Source organism: Pan troglodytes, chromosome X (genome assembly GCF_028858775.2).
Source record: "Pan troglodytes isolate AG18354 chromosome X, NHGRI_mPanTro3-v2.0_pri, whole genome shotgun sequence".
Classification (NCBI taxonomy): domain Eukaryota; kingdom Metazoa; phylum Chordata; class Mammalia; order Primates; family Hominidae; genus Pan; species Pan troglodytes.
Genome location: NC_072421.2, coordinates 16,773,134 through 16,791,177, shown reverse-complemented (window position 1 = coordinate 16,791,177; position 18,044 = coordinate 16,773,134). Strand labels below are relative to the sequence as shown.

The window sequence follows — 18,044 nt, the reverse complement described above, 5'->3', positions numbered from 1 at the left end:
TAAGAGCATGGCAGACGTACAAAAGTATTGACCTTGATCTGAATAGGCCTTGGTTGAACTTGTGCCAGAACTCATGACTTCAAAAGATCTTTTGGAATAAACAGAGTCAGGTGAAACAAATTTGTTCTTTACTAAAGCAGAGCCAACATGTGAGTAGATGGCACAGTCACTTGGGGGCCAAGAAAGGTCTCTTTGATCTAGTGTCTAAGGGTAGGAGCCTAGAGATTAGCCTTCTGTTAAGAATATCCAGAAATGGAGCAAGACGACTGATAAGATTCAAGTGGGTGGCACCACATACCCTTCAGTCTAGTTTTCGTTTTTATTTTTAATTTTTGTGGGTACATAGTAAGTGTATATATTTATGGGGCACATGAAATGTTTTGATACAGGCATACAATGTGACATAATCACATCATGGAGAATGGGGTATCCATCTTTCTCAAGCATTTATCCTTTGTGTTACAAACAACCCAGTTACACTCTTTCAGTTATTTTTTAATGTACAGTTAAGTTACTATTGACTATAGTCACCCTGTTGTGCTATCAAATATTAGGTCTTATTCATTCTTTTTTTTTGTACTCACTAACTGTCCCCACCTCCCCCTGCCAGTCCCCCATTACCCTGCCCAGCTTCTGGTAGCTAGCCTTCTACTCTCTATCTCCATGGGTTCAATTGTTTTGATTTTTACATCTCACAAATAAGTGATAACATGTGATGTTTGTCTTTCTGTGCCTGACTTATTTCACTTAACATGATGATGTCCAGTTCCATCCATGTTGTTGCAATTAACAGGATCTCATTCTTTTTTATGGCTGAATAGTACTCCATTGTGTATATGTACCACATTTTCTTTATCTGTTCATCTGTTGATGGATACAAGGTTGCTTCCAAATCTTAGCTATTGTGAACAGTGCTGCCACAAACATGGGCCCCTCAGGCTAGTTTTGACAGAATGGCTACATGGTTACAAAAATGACTTATGTGGTATGATCCAGAATTTCATCTAGAAAGATAAAAACAGTCTGTAAAATTTCAGTAAGATTGTTTAAGTTTAGGAAAGTTATAGAAATCTAAAGACTCAATGGTTACTTTGGTCATGTGTTACAGGTTTGTAACAGAAAGAGTCTGTTTCTTGTCTACTTTCCCCTCTAGACCACAAGATCCTTGATGTCAGGGAATTTATCATCTTATTCATTGTTTGGTCTCCTGGACCTTGAACATTGCCTGATACATAGTAGATTCATCATAAGTATTTGCTGAATAAGTAAGTGAATGAATGAATAAGTGGATGAATAAAAAATGATAAAATTATTCTCCGTGAGAAATTTTTATTATCTTAATTTATACTGTGTGACTAGCTATCAAAGTCTTTAAAAACTGAATGCAAATCTTAGATTTCCATAACTCTTTATAGTGAACAAGTGAGAAAGATGTGCACTTTCCCCATATACATATGCACGCATGTTTGCCCACACTGACAAAGAACATGGGTAACTCATTCTATTGGAGGAAAAAAAATCAATCAAAAATGTTTGTTTTCACTGGGAACATCACCAGGAACAAGATTGTTGCTGTGCATTTACTGATGAAATGTTTAAGGGGCAGCTGTAGATAATTCATGTCTGTGCTTCCAGATCACAGAAACTGGCATTCACTTTAGAGATAGCAACTGTTTGTTTCTATTTGTTTTAATCTCACACCCAAGCTTTACTTGCTCCAATGTCATTTTAATATTGTTTCCTTGCCAAGGTGAGCAGTGAAAAACACCTGGTGTTGGGATCAAAGGTTAATCACAGGCACAGCTTCCAACTAAATAGAGGTGAACATGGCTACTACTGAATCTGCAGGAATCCGCTGTTGAGCAAAAAGCACCAGTCTAGGCATTGGGTGTGTATTATTTGTCTTTTGCTGCCTAACAAATTATCCCAAAATCTTAGCAGCTTTTTACAGAAATATTAATTATCTCACAGTCTGTGAGTCAGGAACATGGGCAAGGCTTAGTTGAGTCTTCTGACTAAGGGTTTCTCAGTGGGTCACAAACAAGGTACTGACAGGGACTGCAGTCATCTCAAGGCTTGATGGCTTATAATTTCACTCACATGGTTGTTGACAGTATTCAGTTCTTCACGGACTGTTGGACTGAGGGCTTCAGTTTCTCTCTGGCTGTTGACCAGAGGCAACCCTCAATTTCTTGCCACATGAGCTTTTCCATAGGGCAGCTCACAACATGGCAGCTGGCTTCATCAAAGCGAGCAAGCAAGAAGAACCACAGAGAGAGTGCGAGCAAGATGGAAGTCATGGTCTTTGGCAACCTAGTCACTGAAGTGACATCGTATCACTTTTGCCATGTTCTACTCATTAGGAGCAAGTGACTAGGTCCAGCCCACACTTAAGGAGAGGGGATTACAGGAAGGCGTGAATAGTAGGAAGAAGAGATCACTAGGAGCCATTTTAGAAACAGCCACCAAAGAAGACTTATATCTCAGTCAAGTGACAGTAATTACCAGCATGATACTGGTTATATTATTTTGCTGTTTTGCCCTCAGTTCTCCCATTTGCAAAATGGGGGGGTTGGACTGAATTGCCATTGGTATTTACAAGATGTTAATAAGTTTATCCTATCTCTGGGATTGAATTGTTGGACATAAATGCCATAGGGCATTAAACATTCTTCATTATGTTAGCTAAGCCTTTTGGCCTCAAAGAGTAAGGTCTTTCTCAAGTTACCACAAGGAAAGTGCTCATCTATAGTTAGGATCCAGGTGGTTTGAACTGAAATGGGAGGTAAAAGATGATTCTAGGAATTCACTTCTTTCATCATATCCGAGGGGGCCTTTGTCATGGCATTTTTGCGTTGCTCTGGAAATCTATTCCATTCTCCTCTGCCTTCTCCTTAACACATGTCTTTTACTTACTCGGTTTCTGCTTTCTCGCTATTTTAATTTGCCATGGTCCATCATCACCTGAATCCTACTATCTGACATTTCCTATATACATCCTTTCAATGACTAATGTATTCCATATCTCCCAGGGTAAATTCCTGAGAAAGACAATCTTAATGTTCTAGGTCATCATTTCATGTCAGGCTTTTTGGGAGATATGGAAGGTCAACACAGGCTCACTGTAAGTTATTGTACACCCATCCTCTAGTGTTTTGAATATCTTACACATGAAGGAACAAATCCAAGGACCACTTCTGATGAGCTCAAAATTCTTCCACTTCCATTTATAGCCTTTTCTTATTATTGATAAAAAATAGTGTACAACAAGATAAAAATCTAGGGTTGGGTATAAGTCTATGATCTGTGTTCTAGACTCTATAATAAAGACAGGAATCTAAACAACAAGAAAAATTAACTCAAATGTCTTGAGTGATTTGTTCTATTGATGAATTTGGAAACTATGACTTTTTGACCTCCCCTCACCTTTACCTTACCCTGAAGTATGGTGGGCAGAGAATTATCTGAATTACATCCAGGGAGAAGGTTTCAATTGATTTCAAACGTTCTGAATGATTTCAGCTAAATTAAAACTTTTGCTAAGTCCCTGTTGACTTCCCAGTTTAGAGTACAGGTCACAGTAGAAAATCCAGGTCATTGAGGACATATTTACTTTGCTCTGAAGTAAGAATGGAGAGTGCCTTTAGATACACACACACACACATACATACATACACACACACACACACACACACACACACACACACACACACACGTCTTCTCTCCAATTAGGAATCAATCTGGCTTTGTGTTTCCCTACTTTTGTTGAAAATAGAATTTGTAGCTTACAATGTAATTTCACTGATGTGCTACCCTTGTAATTAAATGAAGATTCAATGATTCTTTTGTTATCCTTGCTTGTTGATATTTATTTTCTTTTTAAAATCTCCTGAGGATTCATTTCTTCCAGAAAATCTTTTGCAACTTGATTCCTTAGTTGGGCTGTAATCAATTATATGCTTTGGGAGCCCAAAGACGGTTGAGTATTTTTAAATCCAGTCTCTTTATTTTACAGTTGAGAAAACTGACGTCAAGTAAAACTAAGTGGCTTGCCTAACATCATGTAGCTAGTTAGTGGCAGAGCTACGACTGGAGTCCATGTTTTCATACAAAATTTAAAGACCTTTACACCTTAATTAGTCAACTGACAAAGTATTATTGAGTATCCCCTCTCTTCTCAATTGTAAGTTAGAACCTGTTATGGAGCTAAGATATATCAAGAGAAATTAGAAATAATCATTTCTCACCAAAAGTTCTACTTGTAACCCTCAAATATGTGGGGTTTACATTTCACAGCAAGATCTCCTACTGTGGTAGTCATGGGTATCTATTGATCAAATGTCCAAAGTTCTACTACGGTTCTTCAACCACATTCAAATATATCATCTTACTACTGTTTGGGCACAAAGAATAATACCTCCAAAGCATGGTGGTTTGGCATGCTGAGCACTTAGAATTAAAAGAAATTGGAAGGCTCTCCTCCCTCTCCCAAGTGCAGGGAGAAACTCTGGTATTTCCTTATCTGACTAAGGATACTTATTTTTTAAAAGAAATGCAACTGTGTTAGGAACCATTCCTTGGGAATCTTGTCAAATAACCAGGAATGATTAATCATTGGAGAAGAGAAGAGACTAAAAGTCATCACCACACCTGGATAGACTTTTCATCTATGCTTCTAAGGGCAGTCTTGAGAGATTACCTGAGAGACTTTATCTACATAAGAAGACAATCTTTGTTCACAGTACAGTTCCACCCATCACCTTCCCATAGCTTCCCATTTTAGTTTCCGAAGAAAATAATTTAAAAGATAATGGCTGTATCCCAGGCCCATTTTTTTTCGCTAAAAATCATGAACTACCTCTTTAAAATTGCCTACAGCACCCCACTTCACTCTCCCCTATGAAGAGAATAATTAAGCCTCAACCATCTGGCCCTTTTTGTCTCATATTTGCTGGACTCCTGTTTCCATGTGTATGTTAATAAATTTGTATTGTTAACAGAAAAAACAAACTCTGCAAAATATTTTAAACAGGTTTATTCTGAGCCAAGATGAGTGACCATGGCCCAGGGAACACGGTCTCGAGAGGTCCTGAGAAAGTACACCTACAGCAGTCAGGTTACAGTTTAGTTTTGCACATTTTAGGGAGGCAGAAGTTACAGGCAAATATATAAATCATTACATGGAAGGTATATATCAATTTGGCCCAAAAAGGTAGGACATCTCTAAGTCATAGGTAGGTTTTAGGTATTCTTTAGTTGACAGCTGGTTGAGAGAGTTAAGCTATTGTCTAAAGACTTGAAGTCAGTAGAAAGGAATGCTTGAGTTAAGATGAGGGAGTTTCGGGGGCAAGGCCCTTGTTATGTAGATAAAGCCTCATAGGTAGCAGCCCTTAGAGAGAATAGATGGTAAATGTTTCTTTCCAGTCCTTAAAGGCATCAGACTCTCAGTTCATCTCTCCTAGATCCAGGAAAGACCTGGCTGCATTGATGGAGATTCTCTACAGATGCAAATTTCTCCCACAAAAGACAGATTTGCAGGGTCCTTTCAAAATATGTCAAAAAAATATATTTTGGCTATTTCTCATCTTGCAAGATGGCAGGTGAAAAAGTTGAGAAGCCAGATACTAAAGACAAGAAACCCGAAGCCAAGAAGGCTGATGCTGGTGGCAAGGTGAAAGGGTAGTTACCTCAAGGCTAAAATGCCCAAGAAGGGGAAGTGCCATTGCAGCCGCAATCCTGTCCTTGACAGAGGAATTGGCAGATATTCCCGATCTGCTATGTGTTGCAGAAAGGCCATGTACAAGCGGAAGTACTCAGCTGCTAAATCCAAGGATCCAAGGTTGAAAAGAAAAAGGAGAAGGTTCTTGCAATTGTTACAAAATCAGTTGGTAGTGACAAGAATGGTGGTACTCGGGTGCTTAAACTTCTCAAAATGACTAGATATTATCCTACTGAAGGTGTGCCTCGAAAGCTGTTGAGCCACGGCTTCAGTCAGCACGGGAGAAAACTGCAAGCCAGCATTATCCCCTGGACTATTCTAATCATCCTCACTGGATGCCACAGAGGCAAGAGGGTGGTTTTCCTGAAGCAGCTGGGTAGTGGTTTGTTACCTGTGACTGGACCTCTGGTCTTCAATCGAGTTCCTCTACGAAGAACACACCAGAAATTTGTCACTGCCACCTCAACCAAAATTCATATCAGCAATGTAAAAATCCCTAAACATCTTACTGGCATTTACTTCAAGCAGCAGCAGCTGCAGAAGCCCAGACATCAGGCAAGTGAGATCTTTGACACAGAAAAAGAGAAATATGAGATAACAGAGCAGTGCAAGATCAATCAGAAAGCTGTGGACTCACAAAGTTTACCAAAAATCAAAGCTATTCCTCAGCTCCAGGGCTACCTGCGATCTGTATTTGCCCTGATGAATGGAATTTATCCTCACAAATTGGTGTTCTGAATTTCTTAAGGAGAACTTAATTAAATAATTGAGATATATATATGTATATGTAAAATATTTTTATTTCCCTCAGGGTCTGCTATCTGTCATGTGATGCTATACCAGAGTCAGTTTGGAAATCAAGCCACATTATACCTGGTGAATAAAAAGCCTGTTTAACAAGGTTTTATGGTTTGTAGAGAGTGACTTGACCTTTGCTTTGCATGACCTTAGGTCTTCTTTATAATTTAGTATTTTATTGCCACAAAGAATCTGGTTTTTCAGTCCTGGGATCTCTATTTTAACCCTAATGCTGGTCAATCGTGCCTAAACTGCAAAAGGGAGTTAACTCCCTTCCTGTCATGCCGGGAATTCAGCTTTTCAGGTTTCTCTGGGGTCTCCTTGGCCAAGAGGGGACCTGTTCAGTCAGTTGGGAGGCTTAGAATTTCATTTTTTGGTTTACAGCATGCTTTTTCTTTTATTAATCTGTCTATTGTCAGTCTGTTCAGACCTTCAGATGGAAAGTTTGAGCTTCCCTAACATTACTTAAGCTAGTTTACCATATCCAATTGCTTCCATCCCATCTTCTTCTCAAGACAGCCTAAACTCCTTACTCCTGAATACAACATATCCTATCCCCTTTGCACCTTTACTCATGTCGTTTCCCCCCTCTCCTTTCCACTTGCCAAAGACATTTGTGGTCTATATCAGGATCCTTTGTTTCCTTGCAGCATCTTTCATCTATTGTATTCTGCCGTGATTTCCTTTTGCTTGGAGCTCCCATAACAGACAGAACATTCATTTATTATTCCTTTCACTTATTGACACTGTATCCTATTCTAGGTACTGATCTAACTATGTGGATAAAGGGCATCAAAGACGTGACAACATGATTTTTACCCTCTCGATGTTTAAAATTACACCAGGAAAAATAAAGCCACATAATTTTGGAGAGATAACATTTCTACATATTAACTTATAAAAGTTCTTTTTTTAAGTTCCCTTCTATTCTGCTTATTCAATCAGACAGCAGTGTGTTCTTTTTGGGGGATGATATATATGGAAAGGGCTGAAAAACAGAAGTAATCCCTTTTCTGACTTTATCCAAAAGACTAAGTTTGTAGGGTCTCCATGATATTCTGAGGATATCCTCGTGGGTTATCAAAGAAGGTAAAAAGTAGTTTTTGTGTATTTTCAGCCATTTTCAGAGTTTTGAAAAAGCAGAGGGAAGAGAGGTTTTCTTCTCTCCCAGACTAGAAATTAATTTCCCCTGAGAAATGGAACAAGAAGGTGAACCTAAGGATCTTGGGATAACTTCCTGGATGTTCTGCTGGCAAGCCCCCAAAGCTGATTGGCTCAATGGTGCATTTTACAGTTGAAAGTAGCAAACTATGTCCTTGTCCCAGTGGAGACGTTGTTAGAGATAGGGGATGACTCAGCAGAAGCCTTCATGGGCCATGACTGAAAATCAGATGGTCATTCTAAGCCCTCCTCACCCCTGCCTCCAATCAACATTTTGTCCCAAGACATAAGAAGCCTGATACAATGTTGAGGAGAAGGTGGGGCACCACAGGAAGTACAGAGGCTTAGTAATCCATTAGCCTGTTGGAATGGGTATTTGGAGTCAGAAATTAAGTTAAAGTACAAAAAAATATAAAAGTGATAGTCTGTGTACCCTTGAAACTGTGGATGGAAGTATATTTCTGCTTTGTGCTTTAGTGTAACATTCTCATCTCCCTTAGTTCATTTTGTATTACTATCAAGGAATACCTGAGGCTAGGCAATTTAGAAAGAAAAAACGTTTACTAGCTCACAATTCTGCTGGTTGGAAAGTTCATGATTGAGCATCTCCATCTGTTGAGGGCTTCAGGAAGCTTCCATTCTTGGCAAAAGGCAAAGAGGAGCCAGCATGTGCAGAGACCACATGGTGAGAGAGGAAGCAAGAGAGAGAGAGAGGGGAAAGGTACCAGGCTCTTTTAACAACCAGGTCTTTCAGGAACTAATGGAGTGAGAAATCACTCAGTCCCAAGAGAGGGCATTAATCTATACATGAGGGATCTACCTCGTGACCCAAACGCCTCCCACGAGGCACTACCTCCCAATACCACCAAACTGGGGGCTAAATTTCAACATGAGATTTTGTGGGGACAGACAAACCATATCCAGATCGTAGCATCATCTAACAAAATGTTCCCTTTGGGCATCCCAGATAATTGATACAAATGTCTCCATTTGTAAGCTGAACAATGTGTAGTATAAAAAATATTAAAAACTTTTAAAACCACTCGGTTTTGGACAATATATAACATGTCACTATACTCCAATGTCCCACAATGTCCTCAACAAACGTTCCTTCAAGTATGACTTGAGAATCTGTCACCAAAACAATCAAAGCAAAGAATTAAAGCAATTTAAAAATCTGCTAATAGCAAAACATGTTCTAAAATCAAACTTAATCATTTCACAATAAATGGTGAAGGCCTGCCTAGGGGGGAACCTTCCCTCAGTTAGTTGTCACATTCTTTTTGCGTTTGAGGGATGTTCTGTGATACAGGGATTTTTTTTTGAGGTATTGTGATACAAGGTTTTTTGTTCCCTACCCAACTTTTGGACATTTTTGCAAATAAATATTTAACCCAGCTGTTTAAAATCAGTGATTGGCCAAGTCGATTTTTCTCTCCTGCTGAGTGGCGGCCTCACTTTTATGCATTATACCAGATATGTGAGGGTTCACTCAGCATGTCCAAAGCAGAGTAACCAAAATTGGGACCTATTGTGCATGGCTGGCTATCCCATCTGGAAAGCCTGGGACATGGATGTGATTCCTGTGGAATAAAATTTGCCATTTTAAATTTGCACCCCAGCCAGTCATATCAACACTGTCTTCCTCAGTCAGGAATCCCCAGGAAAAAGGTGTTATAGATTCACTCTCGGAAGTCAAAGGAGAACATGTTTATCAAATGGAGGAAGAATTGTTCCTACCAAATAAATATTTCATCACTAGACCTTACATTATCCAGTACAGTAAGAACTTATCAAGTATGTTCTGAAACTGCTTTGCTTACTATCACATGTACTCCAAAGGAAGGATTTACATGGTAAACTTGAGTGAACACTCTAATATGAGCAGAATTGGCCATCATAGTGACAAAAAAGGAAAATTTACATTCTTATAAAGGCATTTTGAAATTTCATTATGCATGTAGTTTATTTTGCCCTTAGTCTTTCCTCTATGGAAAAATGAAACTTATTCAGTTTCGTGTTGATACTATGGTTGAGTTTGCTAAATGTGAGTATTATTATAATTTATAAATCATAATCTCTTTGTTGTCATTTTAGTCCCTCAAAAGGGCTTCTTGCTACTCCAATAAGATTTCTGTTCTTGCCTCTTCCCCCTACTACTCCACCCTCCAATCAGTGTGTTTCTTTTGCATTGGCATTAATGTAATATAAGGGAAAGTGTGGGAAATGATATCTAAAAAAAATTGAGTAAAGTTTTAAAGATTGTTTTTGCTCCTATTTAGACCTAAGACAACAGGAACAAAAATATTTTTTAAATTGCGAAACATTGGTTATAAAAGGAAATTAAGCCAGACTACAGAAACACACACACACACACACAAACCTGGATGACCATCGTACCATGGTGCTGCAAACCATATTTTCTGGCCAGGATGCTTGAGTAGCTTACCATTTTCTTGCAGGCTTGGCATCTCAATATTATGGTTATAGCTCATAAGCATGGTTTATAATGTAATTTTCTCCAAATTTATATTGGTGAAACCAAGTGACCAGAAAAAAATGAGTTAATTTGAAGGCTCTAATCCAATATTAAAATGTTAATGGCCTTGAAGAGCTTCTAATCCTTCCATATGAGGTCATAACATATCAGAGATAATAAGCCATCTTGAAAATATCCTAAGAACCAGGTCTCTGGGCAATGGTTTACAAACTACGCAGCATCCATTCAGAATATTTTCCATCCCAATTTAGGAAGCAAATAAATAATTACTATTTTGAGGGGAGAATTATAACACTTAAGCATTCTGAGGGTTACATATTTTAAGGGACTAATTCCTTACTGCCTGATTTTTAATTCTCAATATATCTACTGTAATCTTTGCTAGTTTAAAAAAATATTTAAGTATTCAATAAAGTGCACTAATTATACATGTGTAACTTGATGAACTTTTATGACTCAGATCAAAATATAGAACATTTCCAGTACTCTGGAAGGCTGCTTCATGTCCCTTTCCAGTCAATACCCGCTTTATTTATTTATTATTTTGAAATGGAGTGTTGCTTTGTTGCCCAGGCTGGAGTGCAGTGGCGTGATCTCAGCTCACTGCAACCTCTGCCTCCCAGGTTCAAGCGATTCTCCTGCCTCAGCCTCCTGAGTAGCTGGGACTACAGGTGTCCAACACCACGCCCGGCTAATTTTTTTTTTTTTTGTATTTTTAGTAGAGATGGGGTTTCACCATGTTGGCCAAGCTGGTCTCAAACTCCTGACCTCAGGTGATCCACCCACCTCGGCCTCCCAAAGTGCTGGAATTACAGGTGTGATCCACCGTGCCCGGCCCAATACCCTCTTTTTAGAGATAAAAAATATTCTGACAGCTAAACAATATTAATTAACTTTGCTTGTGCATGAATTTCATACAAAGGAAATTATATAGTATATGTCATTTTGGGTCTGGCTTCTTTCACTCATCAAGTCTGTGAGAGCTATCCATGTCACTGTACGTTTTTTGTAGTTCATTTTTACTGTTGTGTATTATTCTATTATATGAATATACTACAATTGATATCTCTTTCTCCTATTGCAGGCATTTATGTTGTTTTCAGTTTAAGTTATTATGAATAAGGCTACTATGGGCAAGTTTGTATATGTCTTTGGAACACATATGCATTCATTTTTCTTGGTTATTTCCTAGGATTTGATTGCTAGGTCATGTTTATCTTAAGTAGATGCTTATTTAGCTTAAGTAGTCACCATCAGTGTTTTAAAATGGCTTTACCAATTTACATTCCTACTAATAATGTATTTGAAAGTTCCAATTGCTTCACATCCTTGCCATCACTTGGTATTATCAATCTTATTAATTTTGGACCTTTTATTCAGTGTGCAGTAATATCTTATTGTGATTTAAGTTTGACTTTTCCTGATAATTAAATAAGTTGTACACCTTTTTATGAACTAATGGACCATATGGATATTCTCTTTGTAAAGTGCCTGTTCAAGTCTGTTGCCTGCTTCTAAATTTGGCTATTTGTCTTTTTTTATATTTATTTGTAGGGGTTCTTCATATATTCTGGATATGAGCCATTTTTTTGTAGATCTAAAAATGTTTCTCCATTTGTGGCTTGCCTTTTTACTATCTTAAAAGTATCTTTTGATGAATAGGAGTTCTTAATTTTAGGTAAGTTCAGTTTATCAATCTTTTTTATGGTTAGGGTTTTTAGTGCAATTTTAAAGAAAAAATTGTACCTTTTCTAGTTTTGCTTACTGGCCAACAAAAAAATATAAGAATTGAATCTAGCATTCTTACTGATGTGGACAATCAGAAAACTTTAAAATGCTATAAAACTCCACTAGAATAGCTAGAATTTTAAAGACTTTCAGAAAAAAAAATGTTGGTGAGGATGTGGAACAACCAGAAGTCCCATTGCTGGTGTGAGTGTAAAATAATATACTCACTTTGGAAATCTATTTGTCAGTTTCCTACAAAGTTAAACGTACACCCACTCTATAACCCAAAATTTCTACTTCTAGGTATTTACTTAAGAGAAATGAAAACATGTCCACAAAAAGCCATGTATAAGAATGTTTACAACAATTTCATCTTTAATAGCCCCAAATTGGAAATAAATGAAATACCTATCTACAGATCAGATAAGCAAACTGTGGTATATTCATACAATAGAATAATACTTAGCGATAAAAAAAGAATTACTGATACAAACAATAACATGAATAAGTCTCACAAACATGCTCAGGGAAAGATACCAGACAAAGAGAATACATATTGCATAATTTCATTTATATGAAGTTGTAGAACTTGCAAATTAATATGTGGTAATAGAAATCAGAACAAGCTGACAACTTTCAGTTCTAGAAAATATTTTTCTTGCAGAGAAAACACACAAAGAGTTGATGAACAATGCAGGGAGAAAAACTGTATTGTCTGAAAGACAAACACAAATACTACTGGCAGATAGTTTTAGTTTATATTTGAGGACAACAAGATGGCAACTTTTATTATTAGCAGCCCAGGAAACAAACAACGTGTGTCTGTGTCAAATGCTTTATTCTCCAGCACCAAAGGACATTTGGAAGCTTTGGCTCATAGGAAACCAGCCAGTGTGGCTATTAGGGAGGTGACAGTCAAGAGGATGAAAGGACTGGAGGGGAGGCAGAACCCAAGGCAAAAGGAAAGAGGAAGGTCCGCTCTGCTACCCAAGAGAGAGGTCAGTTATTAAAGAGCTTCCGAAGACAGAATGCCAATTCTGAGACTTGTCCTAAGCAGATTTTTTCATTCTCTCTCACCACTTACTTATAATCACTACTGTGACACAGATTATACATGCACTTTGTTGCTTATTGTTAGTGTGTGCCATTGTGTGACCTTTGGACTGTTGAATTTCAGGTTTCAGCTTGCATTGATGCTTACTTCTCTTTTCTTCATCTACTTTAATTAGGCCACAAGCAACGGGGCACCATACTTTCATCTATTCTAGGTACAGCTACAGATGGAATTATTTCCATGTTATGAGGAAATGAAAACTAAGGCAGGGAAAACATTGTGTCTGTGTTTTCTACTCCAATGTGGAAGATCTTTTGGAAGGCCTAAGTCTCACTGTTAGCATCTTTGAGATACTTTGTCTTTTTCTATGAGTTCTACATGTAGGAGAAGTGGGCATGATGAAACTTATTCATTCAAGAGATGAGGCTCAGAAACATCCGCTGAAGGATAAGAAAACTGAGTAAGTGCATACACTGTTGGGAGGAATGTAAATTAGTATAGCCACTCTGGAAAACAGTATGTAGATTCCTCAAAAAAAACTAAAGATAGAACTACCATATGATCCAGCAACCCCAATGCTAGGTAGATACCCAAAAGAAAGAAAATCAGCATATTGAAGAAATGTCTGCACTTCCATGTTTATTGTAGCCCTATTCACAATAGTCTAGATATTGAATCAACCTAAGTGCCTATCAACAGATGAAAGGATAAAGAAAATCTGGTATGCGTACACAATAGAATACTATTCAGCCACAAGAAGAATGAAATCCAGTCATTTGCGGCAACATGGATGGAACCGGAAAACATTATGTTAAGTGAAATAAACCAGGCACAGAAAGATAAATATTTCATGGTCTCACTCATATGTGGGAACTTAAAAAATTAATTGGAGCTGGTGAATAGAATGGTGGTGACAAGGCTGAGAAGAGTGGGGGAAGGCAAGCATGAAGAAAGGCTGGTCAATTGGTACAAAAATACAGTTAAATTATTTTATTTTATTTTAAATTTATTTTTTAAAAATTTATTTTATTTTTTTTAAAGACATCACTCTGTTGCCCAGTCTGGAGTGCAGTGGCATGATCATAGCTCACTGCAGCCTCAGACTCCTGAACTCAAGTGATACTCCCACCTCAGCCTCCTGAGGAGCTAGGACTACAGATACGTAGCTAGGACTATCATGCCTGGCTAATTTTTTAATTTTTTGTAGGGATGGGGTCTTGCTATGTTGCCCAGACTGGTCTCAAACTCCTGGCCTCAAGTGATCCTCCTGTGTCAGCCCCAAAGCACTGGGATTACAGGAGTGAGCCAGTGTGCCTGGTCCAAGAATATAGTCAGATAGAAGGAATAAGTTCAATATCACAGTCAGGTGACTATAGTTAATAATTTGTTGTATATTTGAAAATGATTAGAAGATGTAAAATTTCCCAACACAAAGAAATAAGAAATGTTTGAGATGATGGATATCCCAATTATCCTGATTTGATCATTACACATTGCATGCATGTATCATAATATCACATGTACCCCATAAATATGTACATGTATTATGGATCCATTTTTTAAAAAAACTACAATAACTAGAAAATATAAAAGAAAACAGCAGATTTAAAGCATCTCTAATACTCAAGAGTTGGCCTGGTCCTATTAGCTAATCCTTGGTGTTGCTAAGAGCTAGCTTGGCACTTACAGCTAAACCATGGTGTTTTCTTGTTAAGCGTAAGCAATCTCACAGAGCACCAGATTCAGATAAGCCCACTCTGACCGCGATGGATCAAGAGAAAATAAGACCACCTTGCAGTCATGTCTGAACACAAACAAAAACATGAACATCGTTCAAACCACAAAAATGATCAAATGGCTTTCTATCTTGGCTAATATAAGTAACGGATGCTGCCTTATCAATGACAGTGTTAGCCTCATACTAGTCTTCCTTCCTTTAGATAAGATTTATTATGATACTCAATAATAGAATTACCATTTCCTAACAGCATGTAATCTGGAATAAAGTCCTGCTTCCTGAACCTTCCTCCAAGTCACCCACTACAAGTCCAAATACTATGATAAGTCCTAACACTCTCTATTGAGATGCCCTATGGCTCCCCATGGTGTTCATTCACTCTCATTGTAATAAGTCAATAAAGCCAACTTTGACTGGCTATAGGTGTGCTCCTGATGGTCTTTAGCTGAAGGACATTAACAGAAGCATAAAGAAATTGAGTGGAATTTCGAAGACAATGTGAATACCAAGAAAAATCACACCTTGAGGACCATCTGCATATAGGTCAGTACCAAAACTCGATTACGTGCCACTTGAGAGACTTCTTGTACCTCAATCATTTTTAGCCTGGCCTCTTGGCTACTAGAAGCAGAAAAACAAAACTTGTATGTCTCATTTGGAAACCTTGTATTGAATATGTGCCTTACTTAGATAAAGATGCCCAGGGAATAGGTGTATGGTGTCAATATTTAGTGGGTCAGAGACGATAAACATCTTTGTCAGAAAATGGGACTCATGGAATCTGGAGAAAGACAGGTGGAATCATCGCTGGGGTGACTGATGTAAAACGGAAAAGTATTAAGAGAAACAGTGAGAGACTGAGTCCTGGAGTCCTTTCCATAACATTTACACCAGGAGAAAATGCTCTCTGTGCCTGAATCCTGGCCCCAGCCCAGACATACAAATGCCAGTTTCCTACAATGACTCTTGGTGAACAAATTCATTCCCAAGGCTCTAGGTTGTTTTGTGAAGACATTGTCCTTTTGACAGGACATTTACAGTTTTTTAAACCACACTACTATGTGGTAGTTAAAAATCAGGTTCTGGAGTCAAAAATACCTGAGTTTAAATCCTAGCTGCATCAGTTATAAGTTACTGTTCTTGGGAAAGTTCCTAACCTCTTAGTGCTTCAATTTCTGTATCCAAATAGCAGAGACAATAATAACTGTACCAACTGCACCTGCTTTGTAGGATTTTGTGTAAAGTGCTTGCATGATGTTTGGCACACGGTAAGCTTTCAATGAATCATAGCTATTGTTCATATAATTGGTCTATATTTGGAAGTACAATGATGTCACCTTTTCCTAGTATCTGAATATTTGTTTTAAGAGAGTTTTACATAGATGTCAAACATACTTATGTAGTTACATGCGTACATATACACTCAAATACATATGTATACATATCCATACACAGATGAACACTTGCATTCATGGGTTTTTCATGAATACTGGGCTGGTCCTTAGGTGGGTAAATGCTGTGAAATTATGGGGCTCAGGTTAGCTCAGGAATGAATATAAGCCTGTAAAAGGCTAAAGGTGACTTTGTAAATTTCTAAATCTTAGTGCTGATAAATTTTACTTGGCTTTTCCTGAGCCTTTTCCCTAAACTTAGAAGTTTGCTTCCTTAAATAATTTGACAGCCCCTCTTGTCATTTTACATTCTCCCACTAGTTCTTATCCCAGAAGTTATCATGACTGTTAATACCAGCCCTCTCCAACAGTGCTTTGGCCACAAAGGCACCAAAGAGCCATGGCGAATAATGACTTAACTATTGTTAATTCTTGTCCCTCAAAAGGGGGCCTGTCTGAAAGAAGTCCCAATAGACCGTAACTCCAAAGTCCACACAGTGATAATGTTTTTTATTAAAAAGAGTTTGGAATGGCTGGGCTGGGAGCAGTGGCTCACGCCTGTAATCCCAACACTTTGGGAGGCCGAGGAGGGTGGATCACGAGGTCAGGAGATTGAGACCATCCTGGCTGACACGGTGAAACCCCGTTTCTAGTAAAAATACAAAAAATTAGCCGGGCGTGGTGGCGGGCGCCTGTGGTCCCAGCTACTCAGAGGCTGAGGCAGGAGAATGGCGTGAACCCGGGAGGTGGAGGTTGCAGTGAGCTGAGATCGCGACACTGCACTCCAGCCTGGGCAACAGAGCAAGCCTCGGTCTTAAAAAAAAAAAAAAAAAAAAAAAAAAAAAGTAAAAAGAGTTTGGAGTGACTGCTCATAGCTTACAATGCTGTTTCAAAGGGAAGAATCAGGGAAACCATCTAACACAGGGGAAGTGTGATGGAGGATAAGTCAGAGTAGAAAAAGACAGTGACCTTACTCAATTATGCTTTAAAATAGCTTGTATTTGTGAATTTGACAAAAATGTATGACCATATGAATCACTGCTAGGGCCCCTTCCAGGGCCTTGGAAGGATTCAATACAAGTGTGGGGCCCTGAGGTTAAGCTGTTTTAGTAATGCTGCCTATGCCTCCAACTCTCCCAGGCACCGATAGGGTTTCAGTTGCAGTTGTCACTTGTTCATCCAAAGGAATAACTATTTTGTGCAGACTGGTGGGAGAACAGGTTTAGGATTGCCATTCTAGGTGTTGGGCATGGACTGTGTCTGTCTTATTAGCACTGAAGCCCCAGGGCCAGCATAATGCCTTCCACAGGAGAGGTGCTCAGTAAACACGTGCTGTATGAAGGAAGAAACTAAGAATTCCACCCCCAGGATGACAGGGATAGTGAATTCCAATGTTTTATTGAGTGAGGGATAAATGATACAGAGAATGTGCATAGCACTAAAGTTTACAAAAGTCTTTCGTGTACATAAGAGGTTGGCAAAACACAGCTCATGGATTGGTAGGTCAAATTTAGCCTGCTGCCTTATTTTGTAAATCAAGTTTTATTGGAATACAGCCACACGCATTTGTTTACCTATTGTCTAGACTGTTTTCCTGCTGAAATAGCAGAGGTGAGTAGCCACTGAGATCACATGGCCTGCAAAGGCTAAGATGTTTACTATCTGGACCTTTAGAAAAGTTTGTTGACACCTCATGCATATTATATTTTGATTTTGAGCCTCATTTCATGCCTATGAGGGAGGTCAGAACTTAATATCTCTTCCTGACAGATGAAAAAAGTTGAGACTCAGGTTAAATGTCTTTGCCTGGTTAGTTGCATATCAAGAGTTGACGTTGAACCTAAGTGCTGGGACTAATTCAGGTGTGCCACGAATGTAGGTTGCTAAACTACTTGTAAATGAGCTCATGCTGTGAACCTTTAGAGATGGAAAGCCGTTTTCAGAGGAGCTCAGTA

At 38.5% G+C, this 18,044-nt stretch overlaps 1 pseudogene; it reads left to right on the top strand.

Moving 5' to 3' along the window:
* The first annotated feature begins 5,583 nt into the window (after positions 1–5,583).
* On the top strand, positions 5,584–6,457 carry LOC473526 (large ribosomal subunit protein eL6-like; annotated as a pseudogene).
* The last annotated feature ends 11,587 nt before the right edge of the window (positions 6,458–18,044 follow it).